This window comes from Panthera leo, chromosome A3 (genome assembly GCF_018350215.1).
Source record: "Panthera leo isolate Ple1 chromosome A3, P.leo_Ple1_pat1.1, whole genome shotgun sequence".
Lineage (NCBI taxonomy): Eukaryota > Metazoa > Chordata > Mammalia > Carnivora > Felidae > Panthera > Panthera leo.
This window is the reverse complement of record NC_056681.1, coordinates 8,509,867-8,526,662: the sequence shown is the minus strand read 5'-3', so window position 1 is coordinate 8,526,662 and position 16,796 is coordinate 8,509,867. Positions and strand designations below refer to the sequence as shown.

The following is a 16,796-nucleotide window of genomic DNA, read 5'->3' as shown; positions in this document are numbered from 1 at the left end:
GAGTTCAGCTTGGAGCTTGAACTCATGACCCTGGGATCAAGACTTACATGCCCTACGGACTGAGCCTGCCCGGAACCCCTGCTTGTTCATCTTCTTAACAGTGTCTTTTTAAAATCACGATTTTTAATTTTATGAGATCTAATTTATCCATTTTCTCCTTTATATGAATGATTGTGTATCTTAAGAAATATGTGCCTGACTCAAAGTCACAAAGATTTTTGGCCTGCCTTCTTCTAGGAGTTTTACAAGTTTATCTAGGTCTGTTAGCTCTATGGCCCATTTCAAATTAGTATTTCCTGTATACTGTGAGGAAATGGCCAAGGTTCATGATTTTTGCGTATGGATATCTGATTGTTCTAGCATCATTTGTGGAAAAGATGACCATTTTCCCATTATTTAACTTGGCACCTTTTTTTTTTTTAATTTATTTTTTTTTTTTAACGTTTATTTATTTTGAGACAGAGACAGAGCATGAACGGGGGAGGGGCAGAGAGAGGGAGACACAGAACCGGAAGCAGGCTCCAGGCTCTGAGCCATCAGCCCAGAGCCCCATGCGGGGCTCGAACTCACGGAATGTGAGATCGTGACCTGAGCCGAAGTCGGTCACCCAACCGACTGAGCCACTCAGGCGCCCCAACTTGGCACCTTTTTATAAAATCAACTGATCATATTTGTGTGGGTATATTTCTAGATGTTCCATTGATTTCTCTCTCTATTGATCCTCACAGCAATGAGGTGTTGTCTTGGTTACCGTGGTTTGTAGGAAGTCTTGAACTCCAGTAGCTGAAATCTTCTAGTTTTATTTTTTTTCCCCAACATTCATTTATGGAGCACCAACTCCACACGCAGTCCCATTCGTTTGCTCACCGACTCATTCAAGAAATATTTCTGGAGCATTGACTGGGTTCCAGGCTTGGATTTACATGCGGGGGCACAGTGGTGATAAAATATATATAAATTCCTTGCTCTCATGAAGTTTACAATCTATTGGGGGTTGGGGGGTGGGGAGTTGGAATGATAAACAGAAATATATACATTTCATTTGTCAAACTCATATATATATAATATATATTCATACATGTCAGTCAAATACACATACAGTGCACGTGAGTGTGATCAGATAGTAACCAGTGCCATGAACAAAAATAAAGCAAGGAAAGGAGGGAAGCAGTGAGGGAGAGGCTCTCTAAGGACGAGAGCTGGACATCACCCCACAGCAGCAAGAGCTTGAGCCACACAACACATGCTCCTCAGTGCAGAAGGGAAAGAAGTACCCAGAGCCTGAACAGCCAGGGAAACATTCCGAGGAGGTTTCTGCACTATATTTGTTTAGCAGAAACAATCCAAGTTATAAAAAAATTCCACATAGTGGTCATTTCTATGAAAAAAATAAGTAGAATGAGCCGGATGGCGGTTGAGTTGAGACTTAAATGAGCAGCTGCAGGCAGTTATGTGAAGCACCGGACGAGAGCTTTTCAAGAGAGAGAGAACAGCAGGTACAAAGGCCCTGAGGTAAGTACGAGCTTGGTGTGTCCAAGAACCAGAAAGCAGACTACTATCAGTCCTGGAGATGAAATCCAACAGATAAACAAAGACCCAATGCCCGCAGGGTTTTGTGAGCCAGGGGAAAAGTTTCGACTCCATCCTAAGGGGCCACGGACACCTTTGGGAAGCTTTAGGGATGGGAGTGGCAAGCCTGATTTCTGTTTTTAAAAGGTTGTGTGTGCTTCAGTGTGACTTGGTGGCTTTTTTTTTTTTTTTTCGTAAATTTCGTAAGTCCTGGGAACCCGTTGGGGTGTGGCTGTGCCATCTGGCAGCTTCCTGGAAACCCCCTAATCTGGGAGAATTTATGAAAATGTTCAACGATTGATGGACTTCACATTGTGACTGTTGAACTGCCTTGGGTGCCAACAGGAACTCTTCCTTTTATTGGAATGAGGAATGAATTTTGATATGTGGTCGGTGTGCGTGCGTGTGTGCATGTGTGTGTGTGCACACGTGTGTGTTTGTGTGTGTGTGTTTGGAATCCTTAGTCTCGATGAGTCACGAGGTATATTTCCACATTTTAACTAAATGAACATTCTGTTTACTGTTCATAGACCTTCTCTGTCCCCAGCTTTTAACACATTTTGCTTGATTGTCTGAGTGCCCTCTCTTTCTCTCTCTCCACACACACACCCCAATAATTTTTTTCTGAACGACTTGTGGTTGTTATATCCATCATGGCCCTTGACTCCGAAAGACTCCAAGTTCATTTTGGCTAAGAATAGGACAGTCTCTTACCCCGCCCCTCCCCCGGGAGGGTTAACTTCGCACGTTTATACTGAGGTACCTCTTTGATCTAATTTATCATCCATATTCCGATTTCATCTGTTAACCCAATGCTGTTATTTATGGGATTCTCCCCTCTAGTACAGGTATAGTCCAGACGAAGGATTTGCATTTAATTTGTATTTAATCTAATTTAATTTTAGCCTTCTTTCATGCGGAACATTCCCACAGCTTTTCTTTGTCTTTTGTGATATTAGCATTTTTGAAGAATGTGGTCCTGCCTCTGTCCCTACCCCCGTTATCATAAAGTGGTCCTCATTTTGTGTTTGTCTAATGTTCCCTCACAACCAGGTATGGACTATGCATTCTTGGCCTCAATGCGGGGCACAGAGGATGTCATTTTCCGCTCCGTTTATCACCTCCGGAGGCATATGATGTTTCTCTCTCTGTCATTCGCGATGTTAAATACCCCCAACCTTTCGTCCAACATTTGTGGACGACATGAAGTGGAAAGAGAGGAAGAAAGTTGAAAAAAAAAAAAAAAAAAAAGAGGAAACATGTGACTCAGCATTAAGTTCCTGAGTCATCGTGTTGCTGATTTAACCACCCGAAGCAAGGTTTTGTATAATCACAAGGGGTGAACACCTGCGTGCCCACACACCCGAACACACTCACACACACACACACACCCCTGCATGCCCAGACCTAAGCTAAGTTCCACTTTGCCTTTTTTTTTTAATTAAAAAAAGTTGTTTTTAATGTTTGTTTATTTTTGAGAGAGTGTGAGCGGGGGAGGGGCAGAGAGCGAGAAAGACACAGAATCCGAAGCAGGCTCCAGGCTCCGAGCTGTCAGCGCAGAACCCGACGTGGGGCTCGAACTCCCAAGCCGTGACACTGTGACCTGAGCCAAAGGGGACGCTTAACCCACCGAGCCACCCAGATGCCCCACCTTTTTTTTTTTTTTTTTAAGCTGACCAACAAAGTTCTGCGTCAGCACGTGGAGCATTGGAAGAAATAATCTGGAGAGATTTTAAAATTCTGAACTAAGGCTTCACATCATTACTACTTCCTAATTCTTTGGGCTTTAAAGGATTTGGTGCTATGGTTAGGACGTTTGTGGGTACCAGTCAAGCATATGCATTAGCTTAAAGCAGTGGTTTTCAGCCCTGGCAGTGCATTAGATTCTCCTGGGGGCATTTACCATCCACTGCTGCTTGGACCCAGCCCCGGGTCAACTGAATCGGAGTCTCTCTGAGGGTGGGGCACCGGGATGGAAGAATTTTATTTTTTTAATTTTTTTTTTAAGTTTATTTATTTTTGAAACAGAGAAAGACAGAGCATGAACGGGGGAGGGGCAGAGAGAGGGAGACACAGAATCCAAAACAGGCTCCAGGCTCCGAGCTGCCAGCACAGAGCCCGACGCGGGGCTGGAACTCACGGACCGCGAGATCATGACCTGAGCCGAAGACGGCCGCTTAACCGACTGAGCCACCCAGGCGTCCCGGGATGGAAGAATTTTAAAAGCTCTGTGGGAATCTTTAGCGTCCTGTCAAGGTGAAGAACCACCAGCTTATGGGTACAATTCCAGAGCTTCTGTGATCCCGTCTTTAACTTTTGGTTAATGACTAAAGTGTATTGAGCATTTACTGCTCATCGTGGGCATTCATGGATTTGGTTTCCACGGCATCCATTTTCTTTCTACTGGTGAAGGTGAAAAAGCTCCCTGGCTTTTCTCTGGCTAACTACATCCCTGCTTACCGATTGTGTGGTTGATGACCCTGATTCTTGACTTCAGGAATGGCCAGTTGATTCTTAGGCTTGACGAGTGGATTGATTCACGAATGGTGTAAGTTCGTCTGATGAGGCTTGAGCCAAGCCTTTTGCTGGAATTACGGGCAAAGAGGTGTTTTAGTTCCGGTGGGGCTGGTAAACCAGGTGAACCAGGGACTGCTCCAGAAAGAGAACCTATCCAAGAGCAAAGTCAACGTAGAAGAAAGCAGGAAAAGAAACAACCTCAGTGGATATATGGCTCAGACCCCAGGCTTGGATCTAGCCACGCCTGAAGCTATCAGTCCTAGTTCTTTAAGTCATATGAGCCAATGAGTTCCCATTTTGCTTAAGCCAGTTGAAGGTTTAAGAAGCAGGTAAGAAAATCTCAGCCATAAAGACCCGACAACTTGACCTGAGGTTGAGTTATCAGAGGCAGGAAAGCCTTATAGAGGGAGAGTTCAAGCCAGAACTGTGGGATGTCATGGTCATTGTGACGCCTCCAGCTTCCTCCTCAGTGGGGCAGAGGGCAGGTTGATGGGGCTGGCCACACAGTGCTCCCTCCAGATTCAACTACCTAGCCTGCCATGGCCCTGAGCACTGGGTGGTTGTTGATGCCATTTTTAGAAGCCTGTGTAAAAATCGAGAAGACATCTGGGAAGGTTGCAGGAGCAGGAGATGTGGATGTTTCTAGAATGAAAACCACCTCCTTTGGCCATTGCTACATCTGCTTTGTTTGGGTCATGTGTGCACGGACACCGGCAGGAAGTTTGGGCTCTTATTGGTAAGGCCGTTTTCTATGCTCTGTCTCCCCTACCCCTCTCCCATCCCCCAATTCAGGCAGAAGCCAGCCCTCCATCATCTTTGTCCCCGTCACATGGTGTACGCCCTCCAACCTCGCCCTCACCGGCCCGGGCTGCTGTGCCACTAGGACATCAGGTGACGCAGAATCTAAGAGCTGATGGCAGCCTGGGCCCTTACAATTTGCAAAGCTATCTGGGAGGCCCTCACGTGCCCGTGGGTCCTCTCCCCAGCCCCGGTGAAGTTCAAAAGAAAACGGTATTAAACCATAAAATGGAAAGATAGTTTTTGAAATGACACACAAAATTACCTGCGACTATTATTTTCTTTTGAGACAGACGCTTTTTTTCTTTCTTGGGGAGGTGAACGCCTTCTTTGCCGGTGCCTCAACTAGCTGCCGGGTGAGAAACCCCAAGCTGACTTGTCCAGCCAGCACGGCTAACACACCGGCCACCTAGTCCGCTCCCCAGCCCCAGAGGCAGGTGCTACTCAGTGATTCCTGTTTGAAGAAGTGGAGATTCTCTTGATCTTCTGTCTTTCTAACTGCATCCATCCACCCGTCCATTTATCATCTATCTATCTATCTATCTATCTATCTATCATCTATAATAACTATCCATCTATCTTTGTCTCTTACTCCTGACTTTGAACTTACCCGGGTCTGTTATGTTTTTTGTGGTTACCTTATTCATCCTCCATCAGGATACTCCGGGAAGTGAAAGGAGGCCCAGGTGGCACTTGGGCACATGCTGGCGATGCCTCGGCATCCCGGGATGTGTGGTGGGGGGAGGGGTACTCCCCCAGTCTTCCTCCCCCCGCCCCCTGCCCTCGGCTCATCCCCAAGGCTCTGAAAGGTGTGTCGAGCGTGTTTTACCAACAGTCTCCGAAGGGGTGGTAAAGAAAGCTTGTGTGGTTCATTCAGTCGGAGAGAAACTGAGCCACAAAGCGATGACTTACAAAATCGCAGAAAGGAGGTCGCAGGTGAGGTGGGGCCAAATCGCTCACACAGGACCCCTCGGTGCAGGTGACAAAGCTCCCTCCGGCCAGCATCCGTGGGCAGGAACGGAGCTCCCGGCCTCCTGGAGCGAGCTTGTCGCAAAGAAATAATAAAACAATAATAGCTGGGGTTCACTGAACCCACGCCATATGCCTTCGCTAGGCCTTCTACACGCATGGGCTTATTTGTTCCTTAAGGAAAGTGTGGTTATTCCGGAAAAGGAAATGAAGGTGCCACACATACTGGGGACTTGTCTCTTCCCCAAAAGGTATAATGGAGTGATACTAGGTGTTTGCCATTTGGACACCCCTTCAAAAAGGTTTTTGAAAATCTCTGGAAGGGCAGCAGACACTCATTCAGAAAGGAGCTTTTGGACCTCAGAAACATGTTCAGTGTGCCCAAACAGGCAAGACGAAATAACCCCGACTGGCAACTTGCCTCAGCACCTCACCCCTTAGATACATAAAAACAAATCACCAACTATGCTCAGGAATGAGTTAGCAGCGCTGAGGAGCTGAGAGCAGGAATCAAGTCAGCTTGGGCTTTGGCCCCCTTCTGTAGGGGCAGGGACTGTGGTGGAGGGGGAGGAGGGGGAGGAGGAGGAAGGGGAGGAGGAGGGAGAGGGGGAGGAGGGGGAGGAGGAGGAAGGGGAGGAGGAGGGAGAGGGGGAGGAGGGGGAGGAGGAGGAGGAAGGGGAGGAGGAGGAAGGGAGGAGGGGGAGAGGGAGGAGGAGGGAGAGGAAGGGGAGGAGGAGGGAGAGGAAGGGGAGGAGGAGGGAGACAAGGGGGAGGAGGAGGGAGAGGAGGGGGAGGAGGAGAAAGGGGAGGAAGGAGAGGAAAGGGAGGAGGGTGAGGAAGGGGAGGAGGGGGAGGAGGGAGAGGAAGGGGAGAAGGAGGAGGAGGAAGGGGAGGAGGGGGAGGAGGAGGGGAGGAGGAAGAGGAAGGAGGAGCAGGGGGAGGAAGGGGAGGAGGAGGGGAGGAGGGGGAGGAAGGGGAGGAGGGGGAGGAAGGGGAGGAGGGGGAGGAGGAGGGTAGGAGGGGGAGGAAGGGGAGGAGGGGGAGGAGGAGAGGAGGGAGAGGAAAGGGAGGAGGGAGAGGAAGGGGAGGAGGGGGAGGAAGAGGGGAGGAGGGAGAAGAAGGGGAGGAGGAGGAGGAAGGGGAGGAGGGAGAGGAGGAGGGGAAGAGGAGAAGGAAGGGGAGGAGGAGGAGGAAGGGGAGGAGGGGAGGAGGGAGAGGAAGGGGAGGAGGGGGAGGAGGAGGGGAGGAGGGAAAGGAAGGGGGAGGAGGGGGCAGAGGAGGGGAAGGGGAGGAAGGAGAGGAAGAGGAGGAGGAGGAAGGGAGGAGGGGGAGAGGGAGGAGGAGGGAGAGGAAGGGGAGGAGGAGGGAGAGGAAGGGGAGGAGGAGGGAGAGGAAGGGGAGGAGCAGGGAGACAAGGGGGAGGAGGAGGGAGAGGATGGGGAGGAGGAGAAAGGGGAGGAAGGAGAGGAAAGGGAGGAGGGTGAGGAAGGGGAGGAGGGGGAGGAGGGAGAGGAAGGGGAGAAGGAGGAGGAAGGGGAGGAGGGGGAGGAGGAGGGGAGGAGGAAGAGGAAGGAGGAGGAGGGGGAGGAAGGGGAGGAGGAGGGGAGGAGGGGGAGGAAGGGGAGGAGGGGGAGGAAGGGGAGGAGGGGGAGGAGGAGGGTAGGTGGGGGAGGAAGGGGAGGAGGGGGAGGAGGAGAGGAGGGAGAGGAAAGGGAGGAGGGAGAGGAAGGGGAGGAGGGGGAGGAAGAGGGGAGGAGGGAGGAGAAGGGGAGGAGGAGGAGGAAGGAGAGGAGGGAGAGGAGGAGGGGAAGAGGAGGAGGAAGGGGAGGAGGAGGAGGAAGGGGAGGAGGGGGAGGAGGAGGGGAGGAGGGAGAGGAAGGGGGAGGAGGGGGCAGAGGAGGGGAAGGGGAGGAAGGAGAGGAAGAGGAGGAGGAGGAAGGGGAGGAGGGAGAGGAAGGGGAGGAGGGGGAGGCAGAGGAGGGGGAGGAGGAAGGAGGAGGGAGAGGAAGGAGAGGAGGGAGAGGAAGGGGAGGAGGAGGAGAAAGAGGAGGAAGGGGAGTAGGTGGGAGAGGAAGGGGAGGAGGAGGAGGAAGGGGAGGAGGGGGAGGAAGGGGAGGAGGGGGAGGAGGAGGGGAGGAGGGGGATGGGGAGGAGGGAGAGGAAGGGGAGGACGAGGAGGAAGAGGAGGGAGGAAGGGGAGGAGGGAGAGGGGGAGGAGGAGGAAGGGGAGGAGGGGGAGGGGAGGAGGAGGGGAGGAGGGAGAGGGGGAGGGAGACAGAGAAAGAAAGAGAGAGAAGGAACAGAGACTGGGAGAGAGAAAGAGAGAGAAAGGGTGATACAGACGGACCGACATGGGGTTTGGCTGACGGCCTGGAGAGGGGCAGCCAAGCCAGCTGTGTGACAGTCCACCTCTGGTCCCTGCAGCCACCGCTTTGCAGTTACCACCATTTTGTTGCCTGGCAGGTGTCTGAGATGCAAGGCAGCGTCCAGAGCCCCGCAGAGAGCAAGGCCATGGTCAGAGATGCCTCTGGCGGGGGGGGGGGGGGGGGGGGGGGGGGGGGGGGCAGCCCCTCAGCAAGCAGTCCAGGCCTGTCCCGCGGGGCGGCACAGATCGTATCAGAGTTTGGACCCCCCCTCTGAAGAGTTCTGCAAAATGGTGTCTGTCGTGTTGACAGTGGTGGCGACTGCGTCCCCGGCAGAGTGTCCTGGTGCGTGCGGTTCCCTAACGAGCTGGCCGCCCGCCCGAACAGCTCTTATCTCCCTGTTTTGATGACATATCCTTAAGATGACCTATATTAGCTGGCACCTCGGATGGCCGCTCACAAAAAAAAGTATCACTGGAAGGAAAAAAAAAAAAAAATCCCTAATGATTGTGTAAATATTCTTAGCCCGGAACATTAAGCGCCGATGCCCTCTGCTGGGCGAGGCGGGCAGGGGCGCGGGTCGGCAGGCTGGTGGCCCTGCACAGAGCTGAGGGGGCTCTGAGGGAGAGCAGCCGGAGGCCAATCTGAGCTCCTTCAGGCACGGGAGATCAGACACAAACCTGAAACTTCTTACAAGTACGTCCCTCACTTGGAGACATTTCTGACCATCTCTTCCCCTGCATTTGTGTCCCTGGTTACTAATACTGGCGGATCGGACAGGTGGGAGAGAATCAGGAGGAAAAGGCAGGGGCTGACGCAGGCAACTTTTTTCATCAAGAGAGAGGGTTCTGGGTCTCAGCAAAAGCCCTGGCAGGGATGGTGGCCAAGTCACTTTCATCGTTCAGTTGTCTTCCCAACCAGGACACTTCGGGCTCGAAAGAGGGTGCTATTAATGATGATACCGCGTCAACAGGTGTAATCCAGGAGTGTTCGAGGCAAGTCAGGTGATCAGTCCAGCACTGTCCAAAAAGAACTTTCCACAACAATGAAAACGCTTTAGGTTTGTGCTGTTGGGTATGGTAGCCACTGGCCACATGTGGCTATTGAGCGTCAGAGATGTGGCCAGTGCAACTGAGAAGCTGCATTCGCAGCTTCCCTTCATTTTTGTTCATCTAAATTTAAATGCAAATCATTGCACGTGGCTAGTGGCTAGCGTATCAGGGGGTGGAGTGCTGGTCTGATTCTTCTTAGGCAGATACCTGGATGTCAGCAGGTTCTCAGGACTTGCTGAGAGAGGTCCTCAAAAAGAACTTGTTGAATAAATGAAAACTCCATAATCAGTCATTTGTGATTGTTGGAGTTATCCTGAATTCTTTTAAGGAGAAAAAGATTACAGAAAAATCCAGAATGTCAGTGGGAGTGTATTCAAGTTGAGTCAGTAAGAACTTGCTGAACAAATGGAAACTCAACCATCAGAAGTCACTGCGCTCTCTCTCCACGGTGGTGGAAATTCAGACCCCTTCTTGGAGTCTCCCAGGAACTTCGAGAAACACAGCTTCTCTGGGGAGAAGCCGAGAGCCCAGTGACCGCTCTCCTGCGAAACTGCATTGTGGCGTTGGGATCCATGGTTGGAAAGGTTGTTCGTCACTTGCTTCCAGTGCCTTCCCGGTAGTGTCTCAAAAGCCAGCAAAGTTGCTGCCTGCTCAGAAAAGACCTTTCATGTGGGATTTTCACCAGTAACTTAAAAAATGTCTCCAATCGTCTCCTGGTGTTATAGATTTGGAAAGAGGCATTTTTGTTTCTAATTATAAATGCCTGGGTGATGTCATTCAGTCCCCAAGCCCCCAGTGGGGCCGTGCTGAATAGAGAAAGACAATATGCTAACAAGTTATCTGGAGGTGTCAGAAAGAAATAATGAAAAACAGTACAGTTTGGGGAAATGTTTTCCAGCCTGCTTTCTGGTTTTAGCAACTGCACTGGAAAAGATAAGATACACATGGCTTTTATAAGGAGGCCGCGGGATCTCCAGGGGACGTGAGGCAAGAGAAAAGAATCAGGCCGAAAACATGCAATCATCACATATTCACTGAGAAACAGATTCCAGCACAGCAAAGGGAGCTCTTCAGGGAAGGGCTCCTGTGTGGACCGTTGGGGCAAAGATTCAATGGGCTCCGGGAGAACTTGACTTCAGCTTGATGGTATTTGAATAATCTGCCAGAGAGAAAAAACAGATATGGCACGCACTGTCACATTTAGCGTTGAAACTCTCGGTTTGACTGAGTAATGTTCGGCCATGCCCAGGGGTCAGGCCTACACTCACTCAGAAACAAGTGGGGAATTGAAGCAATTATTCAGATATCCACAGACACAGCTACTGGCCAGTGCTGTATCCCCGATTTAGCCCGGAAACAGTAACACCATTATAAGCTGTTTGCGAGTTGTGGAGCTATCTTGAATGTATTAAGGAAAGGAGATTACAGAAAAATCCAGAATGTCAGTGGGAGTGCGTCCAAGTTGAGTCATACAGACTTGGAGTGGGAAATTGAGGGCCTCCTACCACCGAAAGGAACATCTTGCTTTCAGCCAAAATGGAAATAGAGACCGGGGTTTAAGTTTTTCAGATGGGTCGGTTCTCCACGGTCGCCGTTTATTAAAGGCACATTTGATAAATTTCACGTTGTGTTGCATCTGGGCCCGAAGACAGAAAGGGGTACAAAGCACATTGGAAGTTTTGAGATACTATGAATAGAGTAATCTTGTGTGAGTTTATCCCTGAAGGGGAACCTTCCCATGATTCTCGGTAGGCCAGCCAGTGGGGAAAATTGCCCTCCCGCACACACCTCATTCAAAATAGCTTTGCACAGAATCTAGTTTGCCCGCCTGTAAGAGAAAAACCTAACACCAGCAGCTTAAATAAGATTTATTTTATTTAAATAAGATTTATTTTCCCCATTCAGTATGCAGCCCAGAGGTAGGCGGCTGCTGGTGTTGGTGTTGTATGGATTTTAAGACCAAATTTATTGGGGTTTTGTTTTTTTTCATGGTCGCATGGCTTTTCAGGCAGCAGAAAAGAGAATATGTGAGTCTTCACCTCCCCCACCCTTCACCTCCCCCCTCCCCCCCCGCCCCCCTCCCCCCCCTCCCCCCCCCCCCCCACCCCCCCACACCCCCCCCCCCCCCCACCCCCCCCTCCCCCCCCCCCCCCTCCCTCCCCCCCCCCCCCCCCCCCCCCCCACCCCCCCTCCCCCCCGCCACCTTTAAGGAGCTTCCTGGGGGCCGCCTGGGTGGCTTAGTCAGTTGAATGTCTGACTTCGGCTCAGGTCATGACCTCGAGGCTCGTGAGTTCGAGTTCAAGCCCTGCGTCAGGCTCTGTGCTGACAGAGCAGAGCCTGCTTCAGATCCTCTGTCCCCATTTCCCTCTGACCACCCCCCCCACTTATGCTTTCCCCAAAATAAATACTTTAAAAAAAAAAGGAGTTTTTTGTGAAGGCCACCCCATGGCTTATGGCATCTCACGGGCCAGAGCCGTGTTAAGCGGCCAAGTCCAGGTGCAAAAGAGGCTGGGAAATGTAGTTTTTAAAGCTGATGTTTTTAAAGCCTCCTTCCAACACCCCCATTAAAGTTGATATTCTATTAGTAACAAAGAAGGGACACTGTCTGTGGGGTAGGCTTTCAGTAGACTTCATCACTTCAAAAAATCTTAAAACAAAACGGATAAAAAAAATGTTTTTGGGGCGCCTGGGTGGCTCGGTCGGTTAAGCATCTGACTTTGGCTCAGGTCATGATCTCACAGTTTGTGAGTTTGAGCCCTGCATCAGGCTCTGTGCTGACAGCCCCGAGCCTGGAACCTGCTTTGAGTTCTGTGTCTCCCATAACCCTAACTCCATAGCTTTTTTTTTTTTTTTTTTTTAAGTTTACTTATTTATTTTGAGAGAGAGAGAGGTGGGGGAGGGGCAGAGAGAGAGAGAAGGGAGACAATCCCGAGCAGGTTCCACGCTGTCAGCTCAGAGATCCACATAGGGTTCGAACTCACCAACCGTGAGATCGTGACCTGAGCCGAAAGCAAGAGTTGGATGCTTAACTGAGTGAGCCACCCAGGAGCCCCAGTAACTCAATAGCCTTTATAAACGACTTTTATTTATAACCAATTACCATGTAGTAAAATAATGGCCATGCATATTATTAAATATGTATAGCAACAAAGGAAGCGAGTTAGCAAAGCATTAGTGCTTGTGTTTGTGGGCATGTTCTCCGTGAGGGCAAAGCAGCATTCTTACCGCATGATCTCCTGCACGCTTCCCCTGGGGGTAAATGAATTAGGTGCCACTTTGTCCATCAGCAGCTCAGTCTCCTCCTATTAGAATCCGAGGCTGAGCAAGGATACTCCTGAGAACTGGCTAAAGAGCTTCAGTAGGAGTTTCTTAAACCTGAAACACACCGTCTAGGGCAAGTTCAACTTCATTAGTGATTTGAAGAGAGATTTATTGAGCTAAAGGGAAGCCCTCTCTGAACAGAGTGTGTCTGTCTTGCTTTAAGTAACTCGAACAGCCACGGCATTGAGTGGTGGTTAGGTTCAGGTCTGAAACAATTTCTTTGTGAGTCCGCCATTATTAGCGGTGGGAAAAAGAAAGGGGGTGAAGGATCGGGCTGAGAGGTGAGGCTGGGGGTGGGCAGAGGGGCCAGACGTGCTGGGACTGATGTGCCCATTAACAGTCGAGTTTTAGCCTGTGGCTCAGGGGTCATAAACTCCTTCAGGGCCAGACAGTACCATGGGTACGGGAGGCTGGCCAGGGGAAGGAGAAAGATAAGGGAGCAAATCTGTCCCCATGGTGACATGGGCTCCGGCCAATTGCTTCCATGGGAGACAGCAGACCCAGTACCGCTAGCCGGTTAGATCTTTCAGGAAAAGCCCAATATCTGAATGTTTATATTAAATCAGATTTGATAGCATCGGGTCACATTTCATAATGCTGGGGCAAGTGTGGACCGAATGTGGCCACAGTGGGCAACTTTGCTTTAGGGGCAATATGGTCTCAGCAGGGTTGTCTGAGCAGAGAAGCAACACAGATACTTCTCCTCCTCTCTCTCTCCATTAGCCATGGGGAGAACGTTCCAGAATGCAGAGGAGGGTACTACAAAGACAGGGGCAGGGAGGGATCCACTGAAGGCAGGAGAGTCAGACAATGTGCTCTAGTCACAGCCAGAATGCGATTTGGTGAGTGTTGGGATCAATGCAAATGGCAGTGAGGGTAGAGGGGTAGGCTAAATTCTGGAATAATTTCTCAGGCCCAGCATCAGAGCATTTAGTGACTGAGTGGATAAGGGACAAGCCCCAGATAGGAAAGGGGGGAGTTGAGGAACAGAGTGATTTTGTTTGAAGCAGAAGTTGCAGTCTGGCATTTTGGCAGAAGAGTATGCCCAGAGGTATGTTCTGTGGGCCATGCAGGATTAAAATTTCCTTTATATTAATGTCCAGTTCTTGGGGCTCCTGGGTGGCTCAGTTGGCTGAGCATTCGACTCGATTTCGGCTCAGGTCATGATCCCACAGTTGGTGAGATCAAGCCCCACGTCAGGCTCTGCGCTAACAGTGCAGAACCTGCTTGGGATTCTCTGTCTCTCCGTCTGCCTCTTCCCCACTCGCACTCTCTTTCCCTCTCTCAAAATAAATAAGCTTTAAAAAAAAACCCACGAACATTTACATACAAATCTAGATTTCTGACTCCCTTTGAAAAAAATCTGAGAGTATTAGACATAGATTCCAATAACGCGACAACAGCCGGCACTGGGCAGGGGTTGGGGCTGGTGGGGGGCACGGCATGGGCTCCCCTGGTGCTAATTTTACCCACCTGGCTCCTCTAAGTATCTGAGTCTGTGACCCTGAGGGAGCCGGTCGTGCAAACCATAGGAATATACGAGGTCAGCCCAGCAGAGCAAGAAGTGAAGTGTTCCAGGCCACAGGCACATTTCAGCACAGAGTAGGGAACACTGCAAAGGGCTTTAGAAACCATAGACCGGAAGGGTGAGGACGCACTGGGAAGGCGAAGTAAGGCAAGAAATAGAAGCTGCATGTGAGTGCACAACGCTGTGGAGGAGCCTGTGGCAGAAGGCTTGAAACAGGCTGTTGGTGAAAGGCGTGCTGCCATCTTGGATTGGTGATTGGTCAATGCCCAGTAGTGTTGAAAGGGAAAGGGGCACACCCAGTGGCCTGGGGCTCTAATTCTCTGTATCTGCCACAGGAACCCCAAATTGTTGCACAAGTGCAAGGAGAGAGAGACAGGGTGGAATGTTCTTCGTTTCCTTGTTGTTTGTTATAGAACCAGAAGCAACCTCAATGTCCATCAGCACAGTTACAGGTAAATACACCATAGTCCGTGGTACCTCTGAGGTTGGGGGTAAGTGCTTAAAAGGAATTTTCCATCACCTTTAAGCTGTTAGTTATTTTAACCAGACAAATGCGTTTCTGTATCAGTCATGCCATTAAAAGGTAATTGAGAGCACAGGACAATGCGTGTGGCGTTTTGCAAGGACCGTCTCTGTAGAGCAGAAGGAGTGGAGAGGAGATCACAACGTCTTGAGGAGTAAACAGGAGGTAAAGGGACAGAAACCGAAGCTGGGAGAATGAGGGAAAGAGGACTAGAAGGCTACAGAAAGACTCAGGTCAGGGAAAGAAGCAAGGGAAAGTTCTTTGTTGGTTCACTTTAAAAAATTTTTTTTGATGCTTTTATTTATTTTTGAGAGAGAGAAAGAGACAGAGCGCCGTCAGGGGAGGGGCACAGAGAGAGGGAGACACAGAATCCGAAGCGGGCTCCAGGCTCTGAGCCGTCAGCACAGAGCCCGACGCGGAACTCGAACCCATGCACCTCGAGATCATGACCTGAGGCGAAGTCGGATGCCTAACCGACTGAGCCACCCAGGCACCCCTTTGTTGGTTCACTTTTAATGGGGGTGACCGAAAAGCCCAATAAAAGGACATTTTGACTTCTCCTGACAGGACATTACCACTACAGTAGAGCATGGGGTTTACTCCTGACCCAAGCTCACACCTAGAATTTAGTTCCTGACTCTTCTGATGTAGAAAAGTCTAGAAGAATTTTGGTGGGAAATTAAAATGGTTTCATTGGTGGGATAGGACCACAATACCTGTATGAAGACGAAATATTCATTTGGGGGCAGTGTTGTTTAAAATAGAACACAGAGGAACATCCATTTGATTAAATGTTAGAATAATGAGCGGGGCAGATTAAAAATCGGGGTTTCCAGGTTTTCAAATTTTAAAACAGAGTGAAATGCTAGTAATACAATGTTTGACTTTTCAAATGCATGCTGCAAAACTTCCTGTGTGGTGGAGTCTAGTTGCACTCACAAAAATGAGGAGAGGCGTAAGGAGAAAAGGAAGGAAAGCATTCAATTGTCAACGATGCTTTGCTCTGGGTGATGGAGAAGTTGGTGACTTTACTTTTCCTGCATTTCTGTTGATGGGACAGTTTTCTATTGAAAACATTGCTGCTTTCATCATTCCCCAAAGGAACTGTTTTTAAAACTGTAGTTTGAAAATCATTTATGAGGGAAGACAGCCAAGGAAGGATTCCTGTTTGGCAAGGAATCAGGCAGGCTGGCCCTCAGCAGCCTTTTGGAGACTTTTTTTCCCCCCTTTTACCCAAATGTCAAATGTCAGGCTTCCACACAGTGTGACAGAACCTAAAACGATCAACTTCCCCAATGCCGGGCGACAAATGTCAACTCCTCCCCGCTCCCAACCAAAGGCCTGTTGTGTGTTCTTAACCCTCAAAGAGAAAACACAGAACTCAGTGGGCTGGGATATGAGCTGGCAAGAGAGGGCTGACCCCGAACGAGTTATGTGACATATAAAGAGAAGAAGGTCGCTCCTCGCCCTCCTCCTGAAGCCCCTCCTTTCCCCCAACATGGCAGGAAGCAACGCAGCCTCATGATTAAGCCTGTGAACTCTGCCTTCGAACACACCCGTATGGAATCCCTGCTCTCGCTGAACAGCTCTGGGGCTTCTGGTAAATTCTGTGACTTCTTTGCACTTCCGTTTTCTCCTGTGTAGAGAGGAGATGAAGAGTCCCCTCTTCACTGGGTTCCTTTGAAGACGAACTGAAATAATAAAGTACATGGAACCTCCATGTAGTGACGGTTGAGTCAGTGGTTTTATTCTCAGGGTGATCTGATTTTATTTTCTTCTCATGCCACCTTAGGGTCATAATTTGGGGGGATGGAAAAAGAAAGGGCAGTTTGGGGAGAAAGATATGCTTTTTAGTCCTCAGGTTTTTCTGTGAGAATAAAGCCTCCAAATGCTAGGCCGCCATCCATTTGGAGCCAATGAGCAAATTTGTTGAGCACTCTTCCCTTCCAGGCAGTGTGCTTAAACCCCCTTTCAAGTGTGTGACTAGGTGTCCCATAGATTATCTAATCCTGTCGTGTTTTATTCACCTAAGTCCCGAAAACAGCCACTTCTTGTCCCTTCTTCAGCAACCATACTGATTGAAGCTGACCTCTTCTCTCCAGAAGCAATGACAATGGCCTTCTACTTGGCCTTCACATTCATTCTTCCTGTTTCCA

The 16,796-nt window shown here is 49.8% G+C and overlaps 1 long non-coding RNA gene across 1 annotated transcript; it reads left to right on the top strand.

The window, feature by feature from the left end:
- Positions 1-3,813: 3,813 nt before the first annotated feature.
- On the top strand, positions 3,814-16,226 carry LOC122214874. The gene is made up of 3 exons (XR_006200118.1): positions 3,814-4,822; positions 14,453-14,569; positions 16,146-16,226. It is a non-coding gene; the product is annotated as an uncharacterized LOC122214874 (long non-coding RNA).
- The last annotated feature ends 570 nt before the right edge of the window (positions 16,227-16,796 follow it).